The sequence below is a fragment of the Hyperoodon ampullatus genome (genome assembly GCF_949752795.1).
Source record: "Hyperoodon ampullatus genome assembly, chromosome: 17".
Lineage (NCBI taxonomy): Eukaryota > Metazoa > Chordata > Mammalia > Artiodactyla > Ziphiidae > Hyperoodon > Hyperoodon ampullatus.
The window spans coordinates 15,318,733-15,338,458 of NC_136930.1; the positions used below are offsets into that span (position 1 = coordinate 15,318,733).

Genomic DNA, 19,726 nt, shown 5'->3' on the forward strand with positions numbered 1-19,726 from the left:
AAAGGAGGCTGTCCGATCAACATGCTGTGTATTTTGACTTACTGATGGGGAATAATATGCTTGTAGTGTGCTTTCTAAAGGTGTGTCCAAATCCTCACTGCACTTTCAAATGGATGCAATGACAAGTCATAGAACTGCTGCGTCCCTGTGCCCCTCACCATGGACTGGCGGCAAGCCTGCGGCGCGGGCCACCTGGAAAGAAGAGTATCCGGGTTGCAGCCCGGTGGCTCTGGCGCTCAGCGGCAGGACCTGTCATGCCTGTCTGGGGTGCACCCTGTGACCTGCCAATTGCCGGTGCTTTCCTACTACAATGCTTCCTTGCAAAAGAAAGGGGTGCAGATTACCCAGGGCTAAGGCACAGGAGATGAAGAACAAAGGGAGTTTTTGAAATCCTTCTGTTTGACAGTTTGGGAAACACCAAGTTAAGGAATTAAAATATAGCTGGACAAATTTATCTGCACATTCCCACTTGAAACTATCTACTCGGCACAGCAGCAGTGCCAACGCGTATTTTAAGTCAATGTTTAAATAACCCTATCTGTTTTGATAGGAATAGGATGACACAACTATAGAAGCCAGTAGGAAAAAAATAAAAATAAAAACAGAATTTTGAATTTCAGAAACCGATAAGAGGAATTTTAACATCTATTTTTAAGATCTGGTAGTAAGATGCAACTTGTGGAGACACGTGCTGTTTTTAATTATTGTTCCTTACTTAGAAAAACAGTATTTTAATATATTTAATGTTACCATATCCTGTAGGGATTATCTAAACGAGAGAGAGATTTTACTAGAATCATGTTTACTTTAGCTAGCAGACCTAGGTACCTGTATTCAAAACCCAAGATTTGAATTACAGCAGTTTCAACAAAGGCAAGATATTAACTATTTCAATCTCATTCTGTTTAGATGAATATTCATAAAACATTTAGAGAATAAAATCTTTACTGAAAGTACCTGGAGACGGCATATTAAGGCAAAAGATAAACTGCTTAAGCTACGTTTTTGTGTATGTACGAAGTTATACTAAATATGTAAAATCACTAAATAAAAATTACAGGACTCTCAAGGTTCTTATTTACAATAAATAAAGAAAAGATGAGAGCATGTTTTTAAATTTGTAATATTTTCTTATAATATTAATTCCTTTAAAAATGTGCTCACTAAAAGTAAGATGTCATGATAATACCACTGCAGCACGCAGCTCGAAGAATCCCAAAGGAATTACATGAAGCTGGTTCCTTCTTAGAGAGTGGTACAGTGTTAATAAATATGTCAGTTTCACTCTGCTTGGAGTTCCTTCTTTCTAACCATGAATACCTTCTTTCCCTCATTGGTTCTATTAAATATATTTATCTTTATTTACACCCTCCACCTTAGGGTGAGGAAAAGAAAGGTTTACTAATGAAAGCCAGAAAGAATTGAAAATGAGCTTTTAAAATAAAATGGGCTTATTTAAAATCGTTCAACACTGTATCTCTAAAAGTAAGGGATTCATTTAATTGATAATTATGGCATATTATTACATTTGATCAAATGATATCAACACATAACTTTCTTTACTTTTTAAAAAATATACAGTGAATAAAAAAATAAAGCGAATAAAAAGCAGAGTGAATGAAAAGGTATACAGTGAATGCCTAATATCTAACGCTACAAGATCCATCTTTTTTTGTTTAAGTTATGTTTTGTGCAATAGCACAAACTATATTTCAGTGCATTCTATACCCCTACCACATGATACTATACATAAAAAGCTTTGGCCCAAATACACAGCTTCATTTATCGTTCAGCTAATACAAGAAGATATGGCATTTTACAAATTTGCAGAGAAATCAGTGAAAATGTTTTATACCTTCAAATACAAAAATAGGGCAGTGCATCAGTGTTTGATATGTCTAATTGTATTATATAGCTTTTCATTAAAATATACAGGGGCTTCCCTGGTGGCGCAGTGGTTGAGAGTCTGCCTGCTAATGCAGGGGACACGGGTTCGAGCCCTGGTCTGGGAGGATCCCACATGCCGCGGAGCAGCTAGCCCTGTGAGCCACAACTGCTGAGCCTGCGCGTCTGGAGCCTGTGCTCCGCAACAGGAGTGGCCGCGATAGTGAGAGGCCCGCGCACCGCGATGAAGAGGGGCCCCCACTTTCCACAACTAGAGAAAGCCCTCCCACAGAAACGAAGACCCAACACAGCAGAAATAAATAAATTAATTAATAAACTCCTACCCCCAACATCTTCTTTAAAAAAATAAAAAATAAAAATAAAATATCATACATATTTTTAATTATATAATGTAACTTAAAATCAAGCAGTAAGATAAAAGACTACAGGCTGACTAGGTACAAAATAATAATTCAGAGCCTTAAAAAAAAGGACAACTCAGCACATATCTAATATAAATGTCATTCTTTGGAATGTCAGGACTACTCTTAAGAATAAGATTTTGATTTACTGCTGAACTGATTTCTCAGTTTTCAGTGGGTTTGCCCATCATTTTGCAAACATAATTTGTCACTGGCCACAGTGTTCTTTGTAATTCCTGTTGCCTTTCTTTTAGATCTATTATTCCTGCTGAGAGTATCTACCAAAGAAGAATTTTTCACAGTGACACCAGCTCTAGTCTTGCTGTGAATAACCACATTCTCATAAAAATCATTCTTTTTATTGAAAACTTGCTGCTAGAAGCATGGAAGCATACCCAAACCAGGAAACCTTTTATACTTTTCTGCAATCACTTTCTTTTAACCTTCACTGCCATTTGAAGAAAATTAATCAGATACTAATATATTCACAAAGCATTTAACTAGAAGTTTTCATTTACATGGAATATTTGTTTTGATTACACATAAACCAATGAACTAAAGCTGTAATAATTAAACAGGTCATATTATAAGAGAGCTCTTTTTTTCTGAAATAATTTTTCACTCTAAAATTCAATATTTGCAACCAACAGAAGTTCCAGTTTATTACCATTCATGTCTATCGGTTCCTCTTTATTGAACTGCAAACCATATGTCAGGACAATTTTTAAGGACATATTTCAGTGTAATTGATTTCTTAAGTGACTCTTTTTTGCAGGGCTGAGGAGTAAACTTTGAAACTTTAAAAGAGATCAATTTATTAATTTTAGTTAACTTTTATCATATAGCCAGATGACTTTATAATGGTAAACAAGAATCAGTTTTGTATAAAAGAATGTGTAGCTCAGAATAACACCCTTAGTTCATAAGTGAATAAAAATTCTCCAGGCTGATTTCCTCTGTCGTATAATTATTGCTGACTCCAGAGAGAAAAGGAGGCAGAAACGGACATGGGCACTTAAAAAAAAAAAAGTTTCCCCATGAGCTTCAGGAAGGTTCCATCATCACCTTCCCTCACTGTCAGCCCCTCATGGGGGGAGTGAGGACCTCAGAGGAGGCCACTTTCTTACTCAAAAAGTTCTCTCTTCTCTTCCAAGTATCAGTGGGTCTGAAATTCCACCCGTGGAAATCATGCCTTTTCAATCTTCTTTTATAAGACAAAGACTTCTGGTAAGGGTAACTGACTTAAGCTCCATTACTTGGGTGCGAACCGTCCTATCTGGTAAATTTCCTCCAGCATGGGGGCTCTGGTGTGCCCCCAAACCAATGGGTGTCAGAAGGGGAGCGAGGAGGGGCAAGTGCCTGAAAACCAAGGAAAAATCTTGTTCATACTCACAGTCTCACTCCCTACAAAACCACCCCTTTTCCCATGAATTATATATTTCAAGCCACAAAGACTATGTTTTGGTTGTTTATATATTATTCAGGAAAACAGTATATTATATACCATTAATATAGCGTTAATATGATCTATGTTACCTCCGGAAATATCTTTAGAAAATATATAGGACACACATTCTGTATTCTTTTTCATTCATTTTGTCATGTATTCAACTAATAATGACTGACCACCTATTTATATACCAGGCACCAAGCACACGAAAATAAACGAGATGCAGATAATGCCAGAAAGCCTTCATAAACATGGGGAGGGGCTGGAGAGAGAGGGTATAAGTGAGTGTCACTATGATTTTTCTCTCAGAGAAGGAACTAGAATTCTCACAAAGCTACAAGAATGGAACATGGGATTCATCATGCTTCTCGCCCTTCTCCTTTCAACCCAGCCTGTGCATTAATCACCTTCAGATACAGTTTTCTCAAAGAAGGTTTTGCTCTCCCAGGAAATATGATGGGAGAGCTGGTGGAAATCCTCCAGTTAATCCACTATGGAGGATTAGCTTCTTGGGGGCAGGTAATACATTTCACTTCTGTTTCTGTCTGTCTCTGCCTTTTAACCAGAAGGTGATCAACAGATGCTTTGGAAAAATTAAATTAGAAATACGTTATATATTCCAACGCAAATGGGCATTCAAGGGCTTCAATGATGAGACTTAACCTTGCCTATCCAATGCTGTCTGTCTCTCCTTCACAGCCCATCTGGAGGAGGCACATGCTCCTCGCAGGCCAGCCTCAATCAGCCTCGCCTCCACTTCCCTCTTTCACCAGATAACGGTTGTGTCTATTGCTTGCTGGAATGTCTTCTCTCTCCTTTCTCTCCTGTCAAGGCAAGATTCCTCTGGCAAGCTATTTTTTTTTTTTATTATTTGACCAATAAAATTGATGGATTCTTTTCTTTCTCAACCCAGATGTATGCTCTGGAGCTCACTGTCTGAGTAACAGAAGCAACAATCATTAAGAGCCGCTATGTGTCAGGCGCATATACTGCACGCTATTTCCAATCCTCCCTTAAACTCTGTATTTGATGGATAAGGAAATGAAGGCTTACACAGATCTGTGTATCCCACCAGGTAATACATGCTTTGAAGGAAGAGAGAACTTTTTACGGGTCTTTTTCTCCCTATTTATATTCTAAGTAGAACCTTATTCCTGCCTATTCCTCTTCTGGGTGGACCAAGCACATGGACGATACTGAAGGAAACCTTCCAGATTATCTTCCTGACAGAATTTAATATGAAAAAATGGGGTGACCCAACCAGAAATTAGTTGCTAACATTACTGCATTTTGTCATTGCAGTGTTAAAAAGTTAGTAGTTTTATGAAAATAAATTTATTATTTTATCTGACTATAAATGATACATATTCATGTAGAGAATGCACGCAAAACACAAAAATATATAAAACAAATAAACTTCAATTCCATCCCTCAGAAGGAGCCAGTGTTAAAATTCCTCCATCATTTTTCCTGGCCCTACTTACTGAATTATCCAGCGTTCTTCATGTTTCTCGTAGAGCTTAAATTTTGGCACGGGATACACACCAAAAAGCCAGTAGAACCAGATACACGTTTTGTAGCTACTTTCCCCTCCACTCAACAATATGGAATAAACATCGTTTAAATCAATTAATCATCTGTATTATCTTTTAAATTGCTGTATACTATTCCACATTATGCATGTCTCATATTTCTTTTAACCAAGCAATGGCTGATAGTTTCTAATATTTTCTTAATTCCCTAATATTTAAGTAGGGCAACAACTGTCAATCTTCCTTACAATTCCATTTTAAGCAACTAAAATAATTAATATTTAATTATTAATTAAATTAATTACTCATTAATAATTAATATTTAAGCATTTTTGTGCATAGAACAGTCATCACTTGATCAATGTTTAAGTGAATGACCACACTGATGAACAAGCTTAGACAGATTCATGACATTCATTTATCTCTTTAGGCTACATTATACTTTTCCTGACGTGATATTTTTATTCACTCAAATCTCTGAGCCTTGTTCACTATATACCTTCTGCTTAGAACATTCGTCTATAAAGCCCACCCCACACAGCTCTGTTTATTCCTGTTAATCCTTTGTGACAGTTTCAATGTCACCCTCATCTTTCTGAGTACTCCTTACTCTGAGCTCATGTGACTTTAAGCACCTTGAGAACATGACTTTCATCTTGTTTACTATCATCCCTAAAAAGTTTTACAGGGCTTCCCTGGTGGTGCAGTGGTTGAGAGTCTGCCTGCCGATGCAGGGGACGCGGGTTCGTGCCCCGGTCCGGGAGGATCCCACATGCCGCAGAGAGGCTGGGCCCGTGAGCCATGGCCGCTGAGCCTGCGCATCCGGAGCCTGTGCTCCGCAACGGGAGAGGCCACAACAGTGAGAGGCCCGCATACCGCAAAAAAAAAAAAAAGTTTTACAAAATTCATTTGTTTCTTAACTCAAATATAAAGTTTAAAAATTTTCTCCTGGATTTTGGAAAAGCCCTTGTCAATTTCCTTAAGGCCTTGGCCAATTATGGGGTATGACTTCTGCTTACGACCATTTGAATAGGTATGTGACTGAAAGTAGAGTGAATTATTCATTTTTGTCATTTTGAATTCAAGTACTTTTCCTTATATTTTAAAGAAAGTAAAGGTTGTAATTACTACTTTGAAAAGAGAAAATATTATTTCGCCACACCTCTACATGTTCTTATGATATACATGCTAAATACTATCTTTCAACTGTTAATGCTCCAAGCTACTTACTTTTTGCTTAGTAGAAACATCTTATCTGCCAGTCCAGGGGGACTGCATTAGTATGTGTTTAAAACAAACAATTCCCACCAATTAAAAGGGATGGTATCTTGGATCTAAGAGGTCCCTTTAACTTTTTGACAAAACACCAATACTAGAAGATACTTCTTAGTCCATTATTTTCAAAGAGACAAACAAAATCACCAAATACTGTTGATCAAAAACGGCATCCTCTCTGCCCGCCCCTGCACTCTACCTGCCTTACAAAGGAGTCGCACACAATTACCAGCAAGAAGAATCCAGGATTTAGAAAGTTTTTACTTAGAAATGCTGTTAGCATACCGGACTGGCTGAGCCCAGATAGAGGCTCTATTGTAACTGCCCCGAAACGGGAGAAGACTCCAGGGACCACAACTTAAGCACATTTTGGGGAAGTTGAAGTTACAGGCTTACTCGTGCACTCGTCAATTTTTTTTTTTAAAAAGAATTTTTTTCTCTACTAAGCAAACTTCCTATGAAGGTAAGCAAGTAAAATCTCCCAGATTGAAGATTACTGAGCACCTGTCAAAATGAAGAATCTAAACAAAAAGTCTGTCATAGGTGACACCAACAGGTCAATTTCTCAGGATTTTTAAATAAACTGACAGCCATCGGCCAATTATGTGAAAGCTGAAGTGGCATTTCTATTTGGGAAGAAGGAAAGGCACTCCTGAATACTGAGGCCCACCACCATGCGCCAGGCATTGGCTGGGGCTCCAGATAATCCTCTCTCCTAACTGCACTGTACCCCTGGGCCATCTCTGACGCTTGTCGGGGTTGATGGGTGAAGGTCGAGCATTAGTTTTAAGCGAGACCTGAACTTGCGTCACTTCCAAAGAAGTGTTCACTGTTTCCTCAGACCACGCTGCCTCCCAGTGGCTTCATCCACAGAATAAAGCCAATATTTTATAATAATGATAAATGGAATATAACCTTTAAAACTGTGAATCACTATGTTGTACACCTGAAACTTACAATTATTGTAAGTCAATTATACCTCAATAAAAAAATAATCAAAAAAGAGACTATGGTCAAACGAGGAAGATAGTTTCACAGGCAGGTCAATTATCAGTTTGCTAGAACGACCACTTTTGCTTTACATACGTTATTTAAGTTTCTGAACAGGGAATCAACAAACATTTAGATTCTGTGTTTCCAAACAAAAATCCCACAAAGAGATCCCTGCTTTGAGATAATGTTTATCATTCAATACATTCTTCCTGAGAAATCGTAACCAATTTTATGGGTGATGACTTCAAGCTCAATTCTCTCTTCTGAGCTTCAGACCCCCAAACACTGCTGCTTGCTGTGGTTTGCCTGATGTCCAACACACACTTCAAATTCAACATCTCAAAATCGAATGTAGGGCTTCCCTGGTGGCGCAGTGGTTGAGAGTCCGCCTGCCGATGCAGGGGACACGGGTTAGTGCCCCGGTCCGGGAAGATCCCACATGCCGCGGAGCGGCTGGGCCCGTGAGCCATGGCCGTTGAGCCTGCGCGTCCAGAGCCTGTGCTCCGCAACGGGAGAGGCCACAACAGCGCGAGGCCCACGTACCGCAAAAAAAAAAAAAAAAAAAAAAAAAAAAAAATCGAATGTAGCATCTTCTTTCCAAAGCCAGCTAGTTGTCCTGGGTTTTCTATCTCTACCTTATTGTTCAAGCCGGAAAGTAAAGATTCTTGTTTCCCAACCCATTACATCAAATCTTCTCTCCCATGCTCTAGACGACTTTCTTAAGAGCTTTCCCATCTGCCCCCGTACTCTGTTCCTACAAAGGAACCCTGGTGATTCCTAACCTATCTTACTGACACCTCTGACTTCACCGTACAATTCATCTCCATAGCAATGCTAAACATTCATTAGTGATTACCCTTGGCATTCAATATGACATTCAGCTTCCTTAGCAGAGTGTACAAAGCCTCTCACGATCCGGCTTCGGTCTCCCTTTCTGTCTTCTTTATCTCACAACTGCTCTACATGTGCTCTGAGCTTTATATCTACTCAAACCGTTCCTAAATGCCATGCTCTCTCATACCAAACGTTATGTCATGGGGAAGTCATATCTCCTGCCCTCTCTGCCTTGCCACCTCTCCCCCAGGCTGGGTTAGCCACCCTGCCTTTGGACTCTATTGAGATCCTTACGTGTCTCCGTCACTGTGGAGATATACTGTGCTCTAACTGTTTTCTTGCTTTTCTATCTTCACCCCCCATCTGGGCTCTTTGAGGGCAGTGAATATATTTCATCTCTTCTCCTCAATGCCTAGTATAGTGTCCAGAATGGAGTAAGCATGAGTAAATTTATAGCACTGTAGCTCTTTTTCTGTGTAGTGTAGATACAGGCAGCTAAAATATTTTTGTCTACTCAATAGAAATTGACAAGCACATGTCTGTCTGTCCATTATCTGTCTGACAACCTATCTACCTACCCATCTACCTCCAAACCGTTCAAGACAGATTTTAGCTTGCCTGGTGACCACTAACAGTAGAGTTAGACCTAGTGAGAAACAAAGCTAACAAATAATCCATTAGAGAAAACACGTTCGTTATTGGGATCTGCTGCATGACAACAGTATGTGACAGCACCAACATGCCACTACTTCCTTTATGTTGTTGCAGAGACATAGCCAGGTCATGGGACATGGCTAGAGAGGTCTGTGCGATGATATTTTGGATCAGAAACCCCCGTTCCCACCTTAGCTTTACCATCACCTCACCAAGTGGCTTTGGGCAAGAATCGCTTCACTTCAACTGTCCACACACGTACACTGGAGATAAGACTGAGTTTTCCCAGTGCTGACGGAGCGTCAAAGTCAAAGCTCTGTACTGATGTGAGAGGAGTTTCCCTAAAGCCTGCCGTCCTTCTCCCTCCTGTATCGCTGTGTACACGGCAGGGTTCTGCTCCACGCTGGGGACACCACCAGCAAGATCCAGGAGCCACCCCTCAAACACGAGGCAGGACGAGGACAAGGAAAGGACAGCTCACTAGCACAATCCGAGAAACACGCGTCTTTTGGACGTGAAGCCAGCATCCTCGTTTTCCATGAAAGAACAGCACAGGGTGAGGGAAGCCAGATACAGTAGCTATTTAACTGCCCAGAGGAAACCTCCCCTCCTGGAACTGGGGGTGGGAGGAGCATGTGAATGGGGAAAGAGCAGAAGGAGGACAGTGCGCTGCGACGTGCCTGGAACCGTCTGCATCTGCAAACTGAACACCGGCAGAATTTCCGTTGTTCTTCTGGTGTGATGTCTGTTGGAATTCTACACGGGAATTTTGGCGGCAAACCACTTATTATTTCCCACGCTTCATTTCCTAACCGCTCCCCAAGTCACCCCCTCTTCTTGCTCCATGGCCCTACTCTCCAGTGTTTTGCATCAAAGACACTCAATAAAGAGTAATAGCAGGGCTCCCCTGGTGGCGCAGTGGTTGAGAGTCCGCCTGCCAATGCAGGGGACACGGGTTCGTGCCCCGGTCCGGGAGGGTCCCACATGCCGCGGAGCGCCTGGGCCCGTGAGCCATGGCCGCTGAGCCTGCACGTCCGGAGTCTGTGCTCCGCAACGGGAGAGGCCACAACAGTGAGAGGCCCGCGTACCGCAAAAAAAAAAAAAAAAAAAAAAAGAGTAATAGCAGATTGGACTTCCTTAGTGCCTCCTGTGTGCTAGAGCTACTTCTAGGCACTTAACAGGTATTCGCGTCTTGAGTCTTCACACTGACCCTAGGAGGTGGGTACTATCACCATGCAACTTTACAGATGAGAAACTGAGGCACAGAGGGGTCCCTCAAGAATTAATGAATTTGTGAGTTTAACCTCCAGTACCCCTAGAATTGTGAGATAACACACCACATAAATATAGGGCTTTGAGTCAAGTTGGAAGAGTTGAGTGATGATTATTCAACAACTTTCTTATTATAAGAAATGTTAACTATAGGAAAGAAAAAATATAAAGAGAACTTATAGTTTAGTTCATGGTAGTGTTATCCCACTATCCAGAGGTAAATCCCTTTTTTACTGTAGAAATTATTTATTTTCTGTAACATTTTTTTTTTTTTTTTTTTTTGCGGTACGCGGGCCTCTTACTGTTGTGGCCTCTCCCCTTGCGGAGCACAGGCTCCGGACGCGCAGGCTCAGCGGCCATGGCTCACGGGCCCAGCCGCTCCGCGGCATGTGGATCCTCCCAGACCGGGGCACGAACCCGTGTCCCCTGCATCGGCAGGCGGACTCTCAACCACTGCGCCACCAGGGAAGCCCTTCTGTAACATTTTTAATGTGGAAAATCTTTTTATCTTCTTTTGGATGCATGCACCTTTTTTAAAAAAACCTTAAACTGGATCGACACTGAATATCATTTTATATCGTACCTCTTACACGTTCATGGTGTTTTGCCACTAGGACTTTGAAAATATGACTTAAAAAAGGATAATATCAACATTTAACCTCTTGGACAATTTCAGTCATCTGTAGGATTTGTGATCATTTACTTTTAGCAAGTTAATGTTTGCAAATTGTAAAAAGAGTAGCGTTCATTGTAGACTATTACTTTCAAAACTTTGGAAAAAATTAAAAAGACATAGGAGAGCCTTCTGTGTAAGCAAATCTGGTGTTAGTGCTTAGGCTTCAAGTGGACGAGTCACGGTCCCTGCTCTCAAGGGACTGCCAGGGGGGTGGGGTGCAGGTGTAGAAAGAGGTAGACAGAAAATCGTAAGATATTACGGGAGGTATTTTTACAGTGAGAACAGCCTCCTCTCCCACGGTGGAACCCCAGCTGCCTGCCTGCATCTGTGCACCTGCAGAGTCGGCCTGCCTTCTTACTGAAGCCCAGCCCTGCAGACCAGTGTCCTGAAGCCCATCCTGTCCTGCAACCCAGGGACTTCACTCTTTCTGCTGCTCCCTCTCTTTGCCACACATTCCCCCCAACACCCAAACATGTCTAAATATCTTCTATTTTAACACTAACCCACCCACCCCCACCCACCCCCACATATACCTTGATCCTATGATCCTCTCCACATCCTACCCATCTCTTTGCATTTGGTCATTGTGGAAACTCTCAATCAATCTTTCCTGGTTTCACGGTGTCAACCCTCCTCCTCTTTTCAACCCACTCCCATTGGGCTTACGTCTTCCGCTTCACGGAAACGGTGCTTACTAGAGTCCTTACCAGCCAACATTCCTGGCAAATCCAACAGCCACTCGACACAGTAGTGCAACCCCTCATTCCTGAAACGCCATTCCCTAGATTTCCGTGATGGCATGTACTTTCCCACCCACCTCACTGTCTACTCCTTACCACTCTCTCTCGACAGGTCTACTTTCTTGGTCCTGTTTCTAAGTGTCTGATGCCCAATCTTATGCCCTCTTCTCAATTTCCTCTTTCCCCTACGAGATGTTTTGTCTCATGCCTCTATGATTCCCAAAACTGTGTCTTCACATCTGCCTCTCTCCTCTGAATTCCAAACCTAAATGTACATCATCTCTTGACCTGAATGTTGAATAGGTATTTCAAACTTAATATGCTCAATGCAAAATATTTGAGGACAACTCTTCCCCCAACCTCGCCACCCCAAAGTGCTCTTCGTCATCTCAGATGACGTGACCACCCATCCAGTTGCTCAGGTCAAAGCCTAGTGGCCCTCCTTGATTCTGCTCTCCTTCTCGTCCCACATCTGACCCATTAGCAGATTCTGCCAGTGCTTCCATCAAATTAGACTGTAAATCCTGCAACTTCACACCACGTCCGGAACTGCTGCATCCTAAGCCCAAAGCAACCGTCTCCTAACTGGTCTTATTGAGTCCAGTTCCTCATATGATAACCAGTCTGTAGTAAACACTAGTCTATCATATTCATGCTTAAAACTCTCCAATGGCTTCCCATTGCAATTAGAAAAAAATCCAACTTCTTTACCACAGTCTACAAGGCCCTTCATGATCTGGACCCTGTCACTTTCCCCCCATTCACTCTGCCCCAGCCAAATGAAGCACGTGTTTATTTCTTGAAGGAGCAAATTGCATTCCTACCTCAGGGCCTTTGCACAGGCCATTCCCCTTCCAGAATGACTTCCTGCTGTTCCAGCTGCTTCCTCCCAACTTCCTGGTTTCTTCACAAATGTCCTCTTTTCAGAGACACCTGTTCCTGAATATTTCAGCTAAAGATGTCCCACTCTCAGCTAAAGATGCCCCATCTCAGCTAAAGAGCCCTAATCCCTTAAATTACTCTCTGATTTTCTTCCTAGCACTTATCTCTACCTGAAATTATTTTATTTACATAGTGTTTGTTTCCTACTTCCCCTCCACGAAGAGGGTAACCTTCACTCAATTATCGCTGCATCCTCAGCATCCAGAATTGTGCCTGGCACTTAACAGTTAATAAATATAGGGCTTCCCTGGTGGCACAGTGGTTGAGAGTCCGCCTGCCGATGCAGGGGAAACGGGTTCGTGCCCCGGTCCTGGAAGATCCCACATGCCGCGGAGCGGCTGGGGCCGTGAGCCATGGCTGCTGGGCCTGCGCATCCGGAGCCTGTGCTCCACAATGGGAGAGGCCACAACAGTGAGAGGCCCGCGTACCGCAAAAAAAAAAAAAAAAAAAAAAAGTTAATAAATATATATTGACTATTGAATGAAGGACAGAAGGTATAAAGAGTTTACACAATGCTACAAGCATCTCAGTTTTGCCGCGTCACAGAGAAACAGCATTTATAACCCCATCATCCAGACTAGCAACATTATAATGTATTCACCTCCAGTTATTTTTAGTATGTCATAGATGCTAAAATCAGAATTATACAGTATAATTTATTCTGTAGACTGCTTATTTTTAAAGTTACATAATGGTAGCTTTTAAAACAGTATTTTCCTCCAGTTTTCTTAATATGCCACACTTTAAAAAAAATTAATAAACCTTATTTTTTAGAGAAGTATTAGGTTTATAGCAAAACTGACCATAAAATACAGAGATTATTCATATACCCCCTGCTCCTACACATGCAAAACCTCCCCTCATATCGACATCTCACACTAGAGTGGTACATTTGTTACAACCAATGAATGTATATTGACACACCATCACCACCCAAAGTCCATAGTTGATGTTAGGGTTCACTCTTGGTGTAGTACATTCTATGGGCTTGAGCAAATGTCTCATGACATGTACCCACCATTGTAGTATCACATAGAATAGTTCCACTGCCCAAAAAATCTTCTGTGCTCCAACTAATTCATCCCTTTCTACCCCCAACCCCTGGCAGCCAGGTGATCCACAGTTGTGCCTTTTCCAGAATGTCAAATAGTTGGTCTCATAGTATGTAGCCTTTTCAGATAATATGCCATAAATTTTAACATTAAGGCTACACTGTACTGAACAGTCTATTTTTAAAACTTGAAATGGACCATGAATATTTTCCCTATATTTAATAAGCAGTCTGAAAACAATTTTCAGTGAGGATGTATCATTTATCACTATTCATCTATTTTAGGATATTTAAAATAGTTCTATATTTTAGTGGTAAAAAACACCATTTGGGAGATGATATAGCATGGGGTTGAGTGGACTTCTAGAAAGCACTGGACCTGAGTCACTTGTCTAAGCCACTCAGCTGTGTGGCCTTAGACCAGTTTTATTTTAACAACTCTAAGCTTCTCTTGGCTATTCTATAAAATGGAGATAATAACAGTGCTCTTATCATAGAAATATCAGGGTATTAAGTGGAATAACATGTACAGCACTTAGGACAAGTGTTCAATAAATGTTCATTAATATTGTATCAATTCTCTGCCTATAACTTAGAAGTTATTTTTAGAAGTTTTCTTAGAACTTAAAAGTGAAATTACGGAGTAAAAGGATCCATACATTAAGGTTCTGAATACATATTATCAAGCTACTTTTCTCAAAACTTGTACCAATTTCTATCCTTATCAGTAATGTACACAAGTGTTCCTCCTACTGCACTGTAGACCATATTAAAGCTTGGCCAATTTGATGGGCAAGAGGCTGAACACTTACTCTCTAACATTTCTGATTACTAGAGGTGAAATCCAACATTTTCTTTTCTGTGTTGAAAATTTGAATGCTTTTCTCTTGTGAATTATCTGTTTTAAAGCTTTGCCAATTTGATGGGCAAGAGGCTGAACACTTTCTCTTTAACATTTCTGATTACTAGAGGTGAAATCCAAAATTTTCTTTTCTATGTGTTGAAAATTTGAATGCTTTTCTCTTGTGAATTATCTGTTCATGTCCTTTGCTAATTTCTTTAGGTTTTTCTTAATGAGTTGCAATAATATTGATTATTTTATTGGTTAGAAATAGCTTTGTCTTTTAATATTATCTATGGTTTTCAAAAACAGTGTTTGTTTTCTTCCCTGACTACAAAAGAAATTAGTATATATGTTATAAAGAATTTGGAATACACAGAAAAGTACAAATAAGAAAATAAAACCTGGGATCTCAGATAGAAATAACATTAAAATTCTAGAGTACCTCTTTCCATCTGTTTTTTGTTCCTCCATTTATTTATTATTTAACACGTACTTACTGGGTGCCTTCTATGGGCCAGGCACTGTGCTAGAGAAACAGTAGTGACTATTATTATACATAGGGTATATAATTTTTTAACAGAATTGAGAGCAAACTATGTCTGTGTGTATAGTCCTCAAAATGTTACTTTTTAAAAAATAACTTTTTGTTGAAGAAAGTGTATATTATAGCTCAATGAATTTTCACAAATGGAACATAGTCATGTAACCAGCTCCTGGGACAAGAAATGAAACATGATCAGAATTCCATAATTTGGAAATATTTGTAAATAGTTGCCTTTGTCTTTGACAAGTAAAAATTCCTAGATGTACAATTAGCACAAATGGTATCAATCTTTTTTAGGCTATTGATGCTTACCGCCAAATGGCTATCCAACAGTTTATTTCCTGTAAGCAATGTGAGATCTCCTTTTGATCTACCTATATTTTCTCCTTGAGTTTTATTCTTTCACATTTTAACTCTATAATTTACCTATTTCTGTATATAAATTGAATAATCCATTCCTTCACTGGTTAATTTGTTTGGTTTCATTTAACACATACAAAATTTTTCTACAAGTTGGGTCTATGTCTGAGCTCTCTCTTCTCCCTATAGTTCAATGTCAAAGCCGTGCCAACATAAATCTTCATATTATTGTCGAATTATAAAACATTTAATACTTAGTTGAGCTGGGTGCTCACTATTACTGCTTTCTGTCCAAAACTTCTAGGTATTTTTGCCTATTTATCCTTCAAATGGACCTTACAACAATTTTGTCATATTACAGAAAAGAAAAGGAATGGAAGAAATCTCACTTATTCAAATCTTCCTTTAGATCCTTCGGTAGGATGTCAAAGTTTTATTCATATATTTCCTATAAACACTTCTTATATAGGTTACTCCTTATCTTTCCTTTAATTTTTTTTTTGTGTTGTAGTTACTGCAGCTATTTAAAAATTATAATTTAATTAAATTTTCTACATGTGTGGCTAGAAGAAGGCTATTAATTTTTTAATTTAATTCTATAGTCTTTTACTTTTCTGAAGCCCACTGTAAATTCTAAAACAATTCCTGGAGATTCTCTTCAGTTTTCTATGTATATCAAATATTATGCAAAAAAGCACAATAATTTTAATCTTTCATTTCATTTCTTTCATATCTTATTGCGTTGCTCCAAATTCCTAGAACAATGCGGACTAATAGTAGTGACAGAGGACGTTCTTATTTTGTTTCCATCTTTATGACAATTTGCCTCTATTATTTTATTGCTAAGTACAATGTTGGCTGTTGGTAAAAGGAAAATATCTTTTATTATGTTAAACAGCCACATATTTTGACTAACTTTCTGATAAACATCAGAATCAAGGAAGTCTTGGAATATAGCTTTATGTTTCTATTTTTTACTTCAGATAAAACAAAGATGATAGAATCTTGTGAGAAATGATGAGATAGGAAGAACACATATACTTATTCATGAGTAACAACAATGGATAAAATATGGGTATTGCTTCATTCTGATCACCAGTTACAATATAGTTAAATTCAATACATATGTATTTTGTCTAATAATCATTTGCTGCTTGCAAACTTATTTTGACTCCGAAACTGAGGGCTTTGGTGTTACTCTTATTAACTAAGAAAATAGATGAGGTCAAGCAACCTATCTTAAAACAGAAAGGCAAGGTCAAGTCTATTGTATTCCATGGGAAAGGACACAGAAATCGATCTTCTATCTGAGACAACAGGTAAGAATTTAATCTAACAAATACTCACTAATGGTCAACATGTATAGGGCAATATTCTAGGTGTTATGAAGGATGTTACCAGGATTTTAAAAAAACTGTAATCCTTTATGTTTGCTAAATTTATCAGAAGAAAATTAAATACATATACAAAAGCCTATGTCCAGAGCTGAAAATAACAAGTGGCATACACATGCCTATGGTACATTTATGTTTAGAATGCAATTACTGATAGGCCCACACACTTTCATAGAGTTGTTTCTTGGCTGTGATATGCACCGAAAGAAGAAAACAGCTCAAGCTCTTCCAGAAGTGTCTTCTTTACAAGCACCTATGGAACCAGATCATCCAGCGTCTACAAAGAAGCTGGACCCTGGGCATCAGAATTCATTCTTGTTTAGCAACAAAGCACTTTCTAGGTGAATTATACTTCTCCACTCAAAAAGTCAACTTCTCAATTAGCTTACAACTTTTCCACTTTGGGAAGCACAAGCATTAGGTCACTACAGAACGCTTCACTTGAGATCAAAGCTACTTAGCATTGGCATGACTGACATTTTGAAGTAAGATTTTTTTTTCCTAGCTAAAAATCAATTTATAAACAAGATATATTAAAGTAATTAACAGACGATAACTTAAGTTTTAGACTCATAACATATTACTGCAAATTTAAAGACTGAATGAAACCAAGGGGCAAACTAATTTCTTTGCTTTATAAGAAAACTCATTATAGCTTACGTGCTTTAAGTTATGGCATTACTTGGAGACTGTCCATGGTGCCTTTCCTTGGCCTTTGACTCATCAAATCCAGCTCTACTGAGACCAGAACCTTTGGTCCCAGGCCTTTTCTTAATAGAAAATGTGAAAACAAGGAGCTACAAGAGTAGGTGATTGAAAATCAAACCTGGGACAGGAGTCTACATATCAAAGGCCCAAGAAAGGACTGGGGTATTCACATTGTAAAGCTTGACACCAAAGAATCCTCTGGTCTGTCCCAACTAACCAACACAACTAGGAGCGTGAAAGAGAAAGTTGTAGCACAGCTTCACACTTGACTAGGCCAACGTGGTGTGTACAACCCAGGAGACAAGAGGCGGGTCCCTGCTGCTTCCCAACCCTGACCCCTGTGGCCTGACAGCAGAGACTCATGGAGGCTACCATGTTGATAACATCAGTTAGGATGGCAACCATAACGCCAGTGAGATGATATTACTTAACACCAGACAGAAAGAGAACATTCGACATCAGCTTGTGCCTTATTTTTCTTTAGACTCATATTAATCTTGATGAAATATCGTCCTTTAATTGTGGAAATATCCAGCAGGATAATCGACAAAAAGCAAGTAAAACTGAAATGCTATCGTATTCAGAAGGTTGATCACCTTTCAATAAAAATCCAACAGAAAGAGCTCTTTCTCCATTCAGTCAGAAAGAGACAGACTTTACTAAAGAAGCTGGAAAAAACCCTCCAATTTCATACTGTCATTCATAAAAAATGACTTCCATAATAAGCATCGTCGGATTGCACACGGAGACCTTTTGGTAAAATGATATGCAGGGTGTTAGTCAGACTTGGAAATAGGAAAGCCAGGAGTGCATGGAACTCAAGTCTAAACCCTTCTCTGGGTGGGGGGGGAAATATTATTTCCTCTGATAATTGTGTCTCCCTGTCACTCATGGTCCTTCACATGTCAAACATTTTTAATGGTTCAAAAAACCAGCTTTCTCCTTTTTATTTATTTTTTCCTGAAGTGTCAATAGAATTAAATTGTGATTGCTTTTATTAAAAACTCTCACTAACTGATATGACAAATAAGACTTTTAAAACTAAAATGGTTAACGTTATTATGTCTTAAAATTCAGTGAAGATATTTCTAAATTTAAAATCATATCGAAAATTTCCTAAATAATATCCTAATAACCATTTTAAGCAAATACTTTGATAACACAAGAATTGTTACTGGAAGCTCCTTACGTAGTATATTTCATTATTCAGAATCTCTTTTAAGCCACAGCTTGAAATAACCAAATTATACAGAGTGGCTGGCAAAAAGTTAAGATTTTAAAAGAAAATGAGGCTTAAGTCAACAATTAGAGTTCAGAAATCACACTTCAAGCTAACCAATAGATTGTTAATCTCCTTGAAATTACCTGTACTCTAGATCTTCAAAAGCTAAAAACATGTAATTAAAATATATTAAAATATTCATGTCCTTTACGACAGTACATTGCTAATTGGAATGTGAAATCAAGCATTACCACATCATTTTTGCCTGATGAGATAATTTTGGTTTTCTGAAGAGTATTAAGCTAATACATTTATTTTTGCCAGGAAATAATTTTACTCTATTTTGAAAGAAACTAATATTTGCAATGACCAGTCTCAGGTTTGTTGAATTACAAAAATATAAAATGAAGAATTGAAATAAGTATAAAAACCAATGTATTTTTTAAATATTGCACAAATCTAAAGCAAGTAAATAATTTCCGAAGACAGAGGCTAAGTGAATCTTTCATTTATACTTTTGCTTTATATTATTCGCAAGTAAAATAAAATCAATTTTGGGAAGGTTACAAGCTTAAATAATTTTTCACTATTGATTTTTACATTTGGTTGAATTATTCCTTCATTCTCTCCTCTACTTTACTTATAAGAAAGAGTCCTCAGGGCTTCCCTGGTGGCGCAGTGGTTGGGGGTCCGCCTGCTGATGCAGGGGACACGGGTTCGTGCCCTGGTCCGGGAAGATCCCACATGCCGCGGAACGGCTGGGCCCGTGAGCCATGGCCGCTGAGCCTGCGCGTCCGGAGCCTGTGCTCCGCAACGGGAGAGGCCACAACAGTGAGAGGCCCACGTACCGCAAAAAAAAAAAAAAAAAAAAAAAAAAAAGAGTTCTCATGCCAAGAGTAAAATCTGATACTTCAATATCTGTGTGGATT

General features: G+C 39.2%; 1 protein-coding gene across 8 annotated transcripts in view; it reads right to left on the reverse strand.

Moving 5' to 3' along the window:
- Window positions 1-19,726, reverse strand: part of EYA1 (EYA transcriptional coactivator and phosphatase 1) — a gene marked incomplete at both ends in the record, with an annotated part of 324,574 nt that overhangs the window by 26,863 nt on the left and 277,985 nt on the right. The gene's annotated exons all lie outside the window — the stretch shown is intronic.